Source organism: Tachyglossus aculeatus, chromosome 1, assembly GCF_015852505.1.
Source record: "Tachyglossus aculeatus isolate mTacAcu1 chromosome 1, mTacAcu1.pri, whole genome shotgun sequence".
NCBI lineage: Eukaryota > Metazoa > Chordata > Mammalia > Monotremata > Tachyglossidae > Tachyglossus > Tachyglossus aculeatus.
Window position 1 is genome coordinate 84721907 of NC_052066.1, and position 11771 is coordinate 84733677.

Sequence of the window (11771 nt, forward strand, 5' to 3'; positions counted from 1 at the left end):
AAACTGAACAGCAGGCTTGATTGTGTTCTGAGTGGTAATAGCTTGGAGGACTCTCACTCATTTTCTTCTCAGAGTCCTAGGTGCTACATACTTTATTGCAATCTAATTTCCCCTATCTGTAATGAAAATAATAATAATATAAGGGATTTGTTAAGCACTTACTATATGGCAAGAGCTTACTATGTGCCAGGCACTCTATTAAGTGCTGGGGCAGATACAAGATAATCAGGTCTTCAAAAATCTCCAGTGGCTACCAATCAATCTGCGCATCAGGCAGAAACTCCTCACCCTGGGCTTCAAGGCTGTCCATCACCTTGCCCCCTCCTACCTCACCTCCCTCCTCTCCTTCTCCAGCCCAGCCCACACCCTCCGCTCCTCTGCCGCTAATCTCCGCGTCTCCTCACGGTGCCTCGTTCTCGCCTGTCCCGCCATCGACCCCCGGCCCACGTCATCCCCCGGGCCTGGAATGCCCTCCCTCTGCCCATCCGCCAAGCTAGCTCTCTTCCTCCCTTCAAGGCCCTACTGAGAGCTCACCTCCTCCAGGAGGCCTTCCCAGACTGAGCCCTTTCCTTCCTCTCCCCCTCGTCCCCCTCTCCATCCCCCCATCTTACCTCCTTCCCTTCCCCACAGCACCTGTATATATGTATATATGTTTGTACATATTTATTACTCTATTTATTTATTAATTTATTTTACTTGTACATATCTATCCTATTTATTTTATTTTGTTAGTGTGTTTGGTTTTGTTGTCTGTCTCCCCCTTCTAGACTGTGAGCCCACTGTTGGGTAGGGACTGCCTCTATATGTTGCCAATTTGTACTTCCCAAGCGCTTAATACAGTGCTCTGCACACAGTAAGCGCTCAATAAATACGATTGATGATGATCAGGTCCTACAGTCTCAAATTCTTCTCCTCCAATTCTCTCCTTGACCCTCTCCAATCTGGCTTCTGTCCCTTTCCCTCTCCAGAAACTGCCCTCTCAAAGGTCACCAATGATTTCCTTCTTGCCAAATCCAGCGGCCATCCTCATCCTCCTCGACCTCTCAGCTGCCGTCAACACTGTCGACCAGCCCCTTCACTTGGAAACATTATCTAACCTCGGCTTTACTGACACTGTCCTCTCCTGGTTCTCCTCCTTATCTCTCTGGCCGCTCTTTCTCAGTCTCTTTAGGGGGCTCCTCCTCTGCCTCCTACCCCCTAACTATGGGGACCCTCAAGGCTCAGTTCTGGGTCCCCTTCTAGTCTCCATCTACCCCCACTTCCTTGGAGAACTCATTCACTCCTATGACTTCAACTACCAACTCTGTGTGGATGATAACCAATCTACACATCAAGCCCTGATCTCTCTCCCTCTCTGAAGTCTCACATTTCCTCCTGCCTTCAAGATATCTCTACTTGGATGTCCTCCCCTCTCCTTAAACTTAATATGTCTAAAACAGAACTTATTATTGCCACCCCAACTCCATCCTCCCCGTAACTTTTCCAGGACTGTAGATGGCAACTCAATCCTTCCTGCCTCACAAGCCTGTAACCTTGGTGTTATCCTTGACTCCTCGCTCTCATTCAATCCACATATTCGACCTATCTCTAAATCCTGTCAGTTTGAGCATCACAGCATCACTAAATCTTCCCTTTCCTCTCCATCCAAACTGCAATCACGTATCCAATCCTGCCTTGATTACTATGTCAGCCTCCTTGTGTACGTCCCAGCCTCCTGTCTTTCCCCCCTTCCAGTTCATCCTTCACTCTACTGCCCAGATCATAGTTATATGAAAACGTTCAGTCCATGTTTCCCCACTCCTCAAGAAACTCCAGTGGTTGCTCATCTACCTCCACATCAAACAGAAACTCCTCTGTTTAAAGCACTCAATCACCTTGCCCCCTCCTACCTTACCACACTACTCTCCTACTACAACCCAACCTATGCACTTCACTCCTTTAATCCTAACCTAGTCCCATTTTTCTGGCCGCTGACCTCTTGCCCATGTCCTGCCTCTGGCCTGTAACCACCCTCCCTCTTCAAATCTGACAGATAGTGACTCTCCCTGCCTTCAAAGCCTTACTGAAGGCACATCTCCTCCAAGAGGTCTTCCCTAAACCTTCCTTTCCTCTTCTCCCACTCCTTTCTTCTGCTTCTCCCTGAGCTCCACAGTGCTTTAGTACATATCTGTAATTTATTTATATTACTGTATGTCTCCCTATCTAGACTGTATGCTCACTGTGGGCAGGGAGTATGGCTGTTTATTGTTTTGTACTCTCCCAAGCACTTAGCAGAGTGCTCTCCACACAGTAAGTGCTCAATAAATTTGATGATCGACTGACTGACATGGGGCTCACATTTGAAGTAGGAGGGAGCATAGGTACTGAATCCCCATATTGCGGATGAGGGAACTGAGGCACAGAGAAGTTAGGTGGTTTTCCTAAGTTCTCATGGTGGGCAAATGGCAGATCCAGTATTAGAACCCAGGTCCTTGCTTTTTCCACTGGGTCATGCTGCTTCCCGTATTTATTTCTCTATCTCCCTTTCTTGACTATAAACTCCTTGTGGGCAGGGATCGTGTCTACCGACTCAATAGTATTGATCTCTCCCAAATGCTTAGTACAGTGTTCTGCACACAGTAAGAGTTTGATACATATAATAATAATAATAATAATAATAATAATAATAATAATGGCATGTATTAAGCGCTTACTATGTGTAAAGCACTGTTCTAAGCCCTGGGGAGGTTACAAGGTGATCAGGTTGCCCCACGGTGGGCTCACAGCCTTCATCCCCATTTTACAGATGAGGGAACTGAGGCCCAGAGAAGTTAAGTGACATGCCCAAAGTCACACAGCGGACAATTGGCAGAGTCGGCATTTGAACCCATGACCTCCGACTCCAAAGCCCGGGCTCTTTTTCACTGAGCCACGCTGCTTCCCTATCTTGATTGTTTAAGGAAAGCCCCCGAATTAAGGTTCGATCAGTCTGTCTCTTTATGGTAAATGACTGAAGTCAGCTGCATCACGCCAACTCCATGAGCGTCTTAGCAGTGCGGTTCCGAGAGTCTTAAAATCCGTGTTCTTACATAGCGAGTGTCTGCGAGCAAAGGGCAAGTGGGAAGAGTGCACAACAACGAGATGCTCAAGCAGCTGCTCTAGTGGCAAGTGGCAGAGGCGGAATTAGAATCCAGGTCTTCTAACTGTTAGGCTCTTTCCACTAGGCCACACTGCTCCTCCTGGGCCTGCTACACCCCTCCTCCCCTCTCCTCTCTAAAGCCACGGCTGGAGCCCTTTCCCCACTGGCCCCTGCCCCACGTTTGCTCCCTTTAGTCTCTGCTGGACTCCTGCCACCAACCAGGAACAGGGAGGGAGGCATCCAGGAAGGTCTCCCACCTAATAATAATAATAATAATAATGATGATGGCATTTGTTAATAATAATAATAATGGCATTTATTAAGTGCTTACTATGTGCAAAGCACTGTTCTAAGCGCTGGGGAGGTTACAAGGTGATCAGGTTGTCCCACGTGGGGCTCACAGTCTCAATCCCCATTTTACAGATGAGGTAACTGAGGCCCAGAGAAGTTAAGTGACTGGCCCAAAGTCACACAGCTGACACTTGGCAGAGCCGAGATTTGAACCCATGACCTCTGACTCCAAAGCCCGTGCTCTTCTCCACTGAGCCACGCTGCTTCTATGTGCAAGGCACTGTTCTAAGCACTGAGGCAGATACGAGGTGACTACCTTGGAAGACTCTCTCCTCCAAGAAGCCTTCCCCAGTTAATCCCGCTTTTCCCCAGCTCTCTCTCTCCCTTCTGCATCACCTATGAATTTCAATCTTTGACCTCTGAACACTTGATTTTCTCCCCACAGCATCTATGTATGTATTTTTTAATTATATACTATAAATTGCTTTTTTATTCCTATTAGCGTCTGTCTCCCCCTCTAGCCTATAAACTTGTTACAGGTGAGGAACGTGGCTGCTAATTCTGCTGTCTTGTTCTTCTCCCAAGAGCTTAGTCCAGTGCTCCGCACATAGTAAGTGCCCAACAGAGAAGCATCGTGGCTCAGTGGAAAGAGCACGGGCTTGGGAATCAGAGGTCGTGGGTTCCAATCCCGGCTCTGCCACTTATCAGCTGTGTGAGTATGGGCAAGTCACTTAACTTCTCTTTGCCTCAGTTACCTCATCTGTAAAATGGGGATGAAGACTGAGGTTACCTCATCTGTAAAATGGGGATGAAGGCCTCCAGGAGGCCTTCCCAGACTGAGCCCCTTCCTTCCTCTCCCCCTCGCCCCCCTCTCCATCCCCCACATCTTACCTCCTTCCCTTCCCCACAGCACCTGTATATATGTTTGTACATATTTATTACTCTATTTATTTATTTATTTTATTTGTACATATCTATTCTATTTATTTTATTTTGTTAGTATGTTTGGTTTTGTTCTCTGTCTCCCCCTTTTAGACTGTGAGCCCACTGTTGGGTAGGGACTGTCTCTATATGTTGCCAATTTGTACTTCCCAAGCGCTTAGTACAGTGCTCTGCACATAGTAAGCGCTCAATAAATACAATTGATGATCATGATGATGATGATGAAGACTGTGAGCCGCCCGTGGGAGAACCTGATTACCCTGTATCTCCCCCAGCACTTAGAACAGTGCTTGGCACATAGTAAGCACTTAACAAATACCAACATTATTATTATTAATAATAAATAGCATTGAATGATTGATTGATTGACCTCCCTCTCCCCAGTGAGGCAGTATTCCTCCCGCATAGTATAGCACAGAGTTCTTCACCCCCATGTTGCCCTGCCTCACCAATCTGTGAAGCAGACTGAACTCACCTCCTTCCAAATATCAGGACCACTCAGACACAAACACAACTAGGCATCTGGGGCCAGGCAGCCTTCATAATAATAATAATAATGGCATTTATTAAGTGCTTACTATTAAGCGCAGGGCTAGGAGGCTCGTGGATATTATCTGATGCAGTGGTCAGTTGGTCAGTCAGTCAGTCATAATAATAATAATGGCACTTATTAAGTGCCTACTATGTGCAAAGCACTGTTCAAAGCGCTGGGGAGGTTACAAGGTGATCAGGTTGTCCCCCGGGGGGCTCACAGTCTTAACCCCCATTTTACAGATGAGGTCACTGAGGCCCAGAGAAGTTAATAATAATGATAATGATGGCATCTGTTAAGTGCTTACTATGTGCAAAGCACTGTTCTAAGTGCTGGGGGGATACAAGGTGATCAGGTTGTCCCACATGGGGCTCACAGTCTTCATCCCCATTTTAGAGATGAGGCAACTGAGGCACAGAGAAGTTCAGTGGCTTGCCCAAGGTCACACAGCTGACAAGTGACAGAGCCGGGATTTGAACCCATGACCTCTGACTCCAAAGCCCAGACTCTTTCCACTGAGTCACCCTGCTTCTCTGCTTCATAACCATAATAATAATAATAATTGCGGTATGTATTTGGTACTCACTTACTATGTGTCAGGCACTGTATTAAGCGCTGGGGTGGATACAAGCAAATTGGGTTGAACACAGTCCCTGTCCCTCATTGGGGCTCACAGTCTCCATCCCCATTTTGCAGAGGAGGTAAATGAGGCCCAGAAAAGGGAAGTGACTTGCCCAAGGTCACACAGCAGACAAGTGGCCGAGCCGGGATTAGAACCCACATCCTTCTGCCTCTCAGGTTCGTGCTCTATCCACTAAGCCATGCTTCTGCAATCTGGCCGAACAGAGCAGGAACTGAGAGAGGTCTGCCACTCTCAGGGTGAAGGAGGATGCTTGGGCACCCAGAGTCCAACGTAGACTTAATAATAATAATAATAATAATAATTATAATTATAATTATAATAAAAACTCCCCATCCCCCCCGCCTTACCTCCTTCCCTTCCTCACAGCACCTGTATATATGTATATATGTTTGTACGGATTTATCACTCTATATTTATTTACTTTACTTGTACATATTTATTCTATTTTATTCTGTTAATATGTTTTGTTTTGTTCTCTGTCTCCCCCTTCTAGACTGTAAGCCCACTGGTGGGTAGGGACCATCTCTATATGTTGCCAACTTGTACTTCCCAAGAGCTTAGTACAGTGCTCTGCATACAGTAAGTGCTCAAGTAATACAATTGATTGATTGATTGATTGTACATATTTATTCTATCTATTTTATTATGTTAATATATTTTGTTTTGTTCTCTGTCTCCCCCTTCTAGACTGTAAGCCCACTGGTGGGTAGGGACCATCTCTATATGTTGCCAACTTGTACTTCCCAAGCGCTTAGTACAGTCCTCTGCACACAGTAAGCGCTCAATAAATACGATTGAATGAATGAATGAATTTATGACAGCATTTATTAAGCGCTTACTATGTGCAAAGCACTGCTCTAAGCGCTGGGGAGGTTACAAGGTGATCAGATTGTCCCACGGGGGGCTCACAGTCTTCATCCCCATTTTACAGATGAGGTAACAGAGGCCCAGAGAAGTGACTTGCCCAAAGTCACACAGCTGGCAATTGGCAGAGCCAGGATTTGAACCCATGACCTCTGACTCCAAAGTCCGGGCTCTTTCCACTGAGCCACGCTGCTTCTCTAACTAGACTGCAAGCTTCTCACGGGCAGGGAACCTGTCTACCAACTCTGTTATATTGCACTTTTTCAAGTGCTAAGTACAGTGCTCCATACGCAGTAAGCGCTCAATAAATATGATTTATTGATGCTGGCCAGCCCAAGCCAGCTCTGCCGATATATCACTGACCCACTGCCTGTCCTCACTGTGTCAACAGATCTTGCTCCGACCCTGCCATGGGGTGAGGACGGAGAGCGAGCGAGTGTACAAATCAATCAATCAATCAATTGTATTTATTGAGCGCTTACTGTGTGCAGAGCACTGTACTAAGTGCTTGGGAAGTACAAGTTGGCAACATATAGAGACGGTCCCTACCCAACAGTGGGCTCACAGTCTAGAAGGGGCAGCAGCGGCAGGGGCAGCAGGGAAGCAGCGTGGCCTAGTGGGTAGAGCATTGGGAGTCAGAAGGACCTGAGTTCTAATCCTGACTCCTCTACTTCTCCGCTGTGTGACCTTGGGAAAGCCACTTAACTTCTCTGTGCCTCAGTTACCTCACCTGTAAAAGGCGGAGTAAGGCTGCGAACCCTTGGTGGGACAGGGATTGTTTCCACCCTGACTAACTTGTAGGGACCGTCTCTATACGTTGCCAACTTGTACTTCCCTAGCGCTTAGTACAGTGCTCCGCACACAGTAAGCACTCAATAAATACGAATGATTGAATGAATGAATGAGTCTACCCCAGCACTTAGTACAGTGCCTGGCACATAGAAAGCGCATTGCGTGGCTCAGTGGAAAGAGCACGGACTTTGGAGTCAGAGGTCATGGGTTCAAGTCCTGGCTCCACCACTTGTCAGCTGTGTGACTTTGGGCAAATCATTTAACTTCTCTGGGCCTCAGTTACCTCATCCGTAAAATGGTGATGAAGACTGTGAGCCCCCCGTGGGACAATCTGATCACCTTCTAACCTCCCCAGTGCTTAGAACAGTGCTTTGCACATAGTAAGCACTTAATACATGCCATTATCATTATTATTATTATTGCGAATAACATTAAAAACAAAAATAGGAGAGGCAGGTGACATCAGGACAACCCAATTGTCAACCCAATTGGGTTCACTTCACTTCACTTCACTTCTCTGGGCCTCAGTTACCTCATCTGGGAAATGGGGATTAAGATTGTGAGCCCCCCGTGGGACAACCCAATCACCTTGTAACCTCCCCAGCGCTTGGAACAGTGTTTTGCACATAGTAAGCGCTTAATAAATGCCATTATTATTAACCCTAGATTGCCAAGCGGCCCCTGAGCGCTGAATATGTGGCTTCACAGTCTCCCCAAACACTTCTTCCTCGGCCGCTCTCCCTTTCAAAGAGTGGAGACGGTGAAGCTGACCGTCACATCTGCGCAATGTCAGAGCCAGTGGGAACTGAAAATCAGGTCCACAGTAAGTGCTGCCCACGGTAAGTGCTCAATAAATATGATTGAATGAATGAAAAGGTCCAGCTCCCCTCTGCCCTTTCTAACACTTCACATGGGGGCAGATGTATTCAATTTCTCCATCTTGGAAAGGACTGGCTTGCGTACTATCTTAACATTTTTCCAAACCGTAGCCATGTTGGCAGGGCTAGGAGGCTCGTGAATATTCTCTGACGCAGTGGTCAGTCGGTCAGTCAGTCAATCATATGTATTAATAATGATGGCATTTGCTAAGCACTTACTATGTGCAAAGCACTGTCCTAAGCGCTGGGGAGGATATAAAGTGATCAGGTTGTCCCATGTGGGGCTCATAGGCTTAATCCCCATTTTACGGATGAGGTAACTGAATCAATTTCTCCATCTTGGGAAGGTCTGGCTTCCGCATTATCTTAACATTTTTCCAAGCCGTAGCCAAGTTGGCAGGGCTAGGAGGCTCGTGAATATTCTCTGACGCAGTGGTCAGTCGGTCAGTCAGTCAATCATATGTATTAATAATGATGGCATTTGCTAAATACTTACTATGTGCAAAGCACTGTTCTAAGCGCTGGGGAGGATATAAGGTGATCAGCTTGTCCCATGTGGGGCTCATAGTCTTAATCCCCATTTTACAGATAATAATAATAATGTTGGTATTTGTTAAGCGCTTACTATATGCAAAGCACTGTTCTAAGTGCTGGGGAGGATATAAAGTGATCAGGTTGTCCCATGTGGGGCTCATAGTCTTAATCCCCATTTTACCGATGAGGTAACTGAGGCACAGAGAAGTTAAGTGACTTGCCCAATGTCTCACAGCTAAGTGGTGTAGCTGGGTTTAGAACCCACAACCTCTGACTCCCAAGCCCCTGCTCTTTCCACTGAACCATGCTGCTTCATGTATGTATTGAGCGCTCCTCAGATGCAGAGCACTGTACTAAACACTTGGGAGAGCACAATATAATAGACACGGTCCCTGCTCACGACAAGCTTACAGTGGTAGCTCATGTCAAGTATTTCTCGGTGGTGATTAGGGTCTCCTCTCTGCCCCCCCTACCCAAGGATTTAGGCTGGAGTTACATCACCTAAAGCCTTTAATAATAATAATAGTCATCATAATAGTTGTGATATTTATTAAGCACTTACTATGTGCCAGGCACTGTACTAAACACTGGGGTGGATACTAGCAAATTAGGTTGGACACTGTCCCTGATCCATGTGGGGCTCCCAATCTCAATCCCCATTTTAAAGACGAGATAACTGAGGCACCGTGAAATGAAGTGACTTGCCAAGATCACACAGCAGATAAGTGGTGGATCTGGGATTAGAACCCATGACCTTTTTACTCCCAGGCTGGTACTCTATCAACTACACCATACTGCTTCTCACCACCTCGCCACAGTCAATCAATCAATCAATCGTATTTATAGAGCGCTTACTGCGTGCAGAGCACTGTACTAAGCGCTTGGGAAGTACAAGTTGGCAACATGTGTCTGTTGTCCACAGACACACAAGACCACAGACACACAAGACCACAACGCTTATCACACTATGGACCACCAGCGGTTGCGTCTGCAAGAGACAAAACCCATTCTCATTAGCCAAAAAAAAGCCTGAACTTTGGTATAAACAAGTAAAGGGGTGTTTTTCAACAACAGAAAGGGACTGGAAAGTAGCAACATCTGTCCTAATATTTTAGGATAGGATAGGAAATGATTTAAAGTTCCAATTTTAGTCTTAGCAGACGATGATCTTTGTCCGTGACATTTTTTCCCTGTTTGCTTCTCCTGCTTTGCCCGGTAATCCACCCTATTCGTAGTTGCTGCTTTGGGTCTGTACTGCTCTCCTCATTCTCCTGAAATTCTAGCTGGATTCTGAGAGCTTCCAATGAAGCCTCACAGGCAACAGCGAGATCAGGAGAGCAGGATTCGGTGCAAGAAAAGTCCAAAATGTCACCTGTCAATTCCACAGGCATTCTCACGTAAGGATACCCAGGGCTCTGGGAAAGATCTTACGGGATAAGCTTCCAGAAGCAATCACTTTGCCCACATGAACTCATTCCCCAGGCTCTGGAGGTAAGGATTTTCCCCAGGAAGACTCTGGTGATGAGGAGTATTCCACTGGAAAAATCATCTCGACAATATGCTTTACCCTGCCCTGCCCCACCAGTCAGTCGGGTTGCCCCAGTCTTGTGGCTGCAGCTTGGAAATATTCAGCTTTGGGACATTTATTTTAGGCTGATAGAGTTCCATTAATACATCATTGCTTCAAAGCATGAAACACTATCCTTATGCTCTGGAAATGCGAAAGGTGTTTCACAAAGTAGCATCATCAATCGTATTTATTGAGCGCTTACTGTGTGCAGAGCACTGGACTAAGCACTTGGGAAGTACAAATTGGCAACATATAGAGACGGTCCCTACCCAACAGTGGGCTCACAGTCTAAAAGGGGGAGACAGAGAACAAAACCAAACATACTAACAAAATAAAATAAATAGAATAGATATGTACAAGTAAAATAAATAAATAAATAAATAAATAGAGTAATAAATACGTACAAACGTATATACATATATACAGTAGCAGGAGCACCCGGGCGATTCCTCAGACCTCACTGAGACAAGCATCAGGGTAACTGTCACCTCACCTCTCAGGGTCATACCTGGAAAGTTTCCAGTCCTCTACCAGCCTCAACTATGGGAGGGAGAGTCAAGCAGAGGCCTACCCATTCCATTCCTAGCTCGGGCAGTGGCTAGTGAGCGGAAGACAATCTGCTACCAGTCAAAATTCACCCATACTGGGCAGCAACGGAATGGGAGAGATTCGAGGATAAAGATTCAGGTTTACTGAGCGGAAGAAGGCAACGGTCAACCACTTCCATTTTTTAACCAGATGGAGGTGGGGCGTTCTGGGAGAGATAATAATAATGATGGCATTTGTTAAGCACTTACTATGTGCAGAGCACTGTTCTAAGTGTTGGGGGAGGATACAAGGTGATCAAGTTGTCCCATGTGGGGCTCACAGATGTTTCCATGGAGTCGCTATGGGTCAGAGATGACTCGACAGCACGAGAATACTACAACTGTCGCCTTTCCTCCAGTCTCCTGGGGTTCCTGCTCTTGGCATGCTCCTTGCCCTCTGGGTAGGGGATGAAAGATGCTCCTACTCGGACCCCTCCGTCACCACGGAGATTTTGAGCCTATTTTGTATATTTGTCTTTGTTGCGTTTCGGTGTCTCATCACTTCTGATGCGTTTGCCTCCAAACCCTTCTTCCTAATTATAAACCCCTGAGGAGTCAAAGACCATATCTAATTCCCAACTGTATATTCTCCCCCAGCACTTCATAGACTGTCAGTCCACTGTTGGGTAGGGACTGCCTCTATATGTTGCCAATTTGTACTTCCCAAGCGCTTAGTACAGTGCTCTGCACACAGTAAGTGCTCAATAAATACGATTGATGATGATGATGAAACAGGATTAATTAGAGGAACGTGACCTTGATAGAGTACGGAATGAGAAAGAAGGAGTCGCACAACCTAAAAATGGGAAGAGAAAGCAGGATATATTTTGAAAACCCAGTCTACATGAAAGAGTACAGTGAGTTTGAGGGTCTTGGCCTGCTATCCCTAATACAAAACATCTCAATACAAAACAAAAAAAAAGGACTCCTTTATATAGAGGAAACAGGGCCCAATTTTCTTTAGAAAGCCGGTTACCTTGCCCATAATGATTTTCAAAGGCCCCAGTGATAACTTTGAAC

The 11771-nt window shown here is 46.1% G+C and overlaps 1 non-coding gene across 1 annotated transcript; it reads left to right on the top strand.

Annotated features, from left to right (window-relative positions):
* Nucleotides 1-10654: 10654 nt before the first annotated feature.
* LOC119934849 lies at nucleotides 10655-10792 on the top strand. The gene has a single exon (XR_005453023.1). It is a non-coding gene; the product is annotated as a small nucleolar RNA SNORA7 (small nucleolar RNA).
* Nucleotides 10793-11771: the final 979 nt, after the last annotated feature.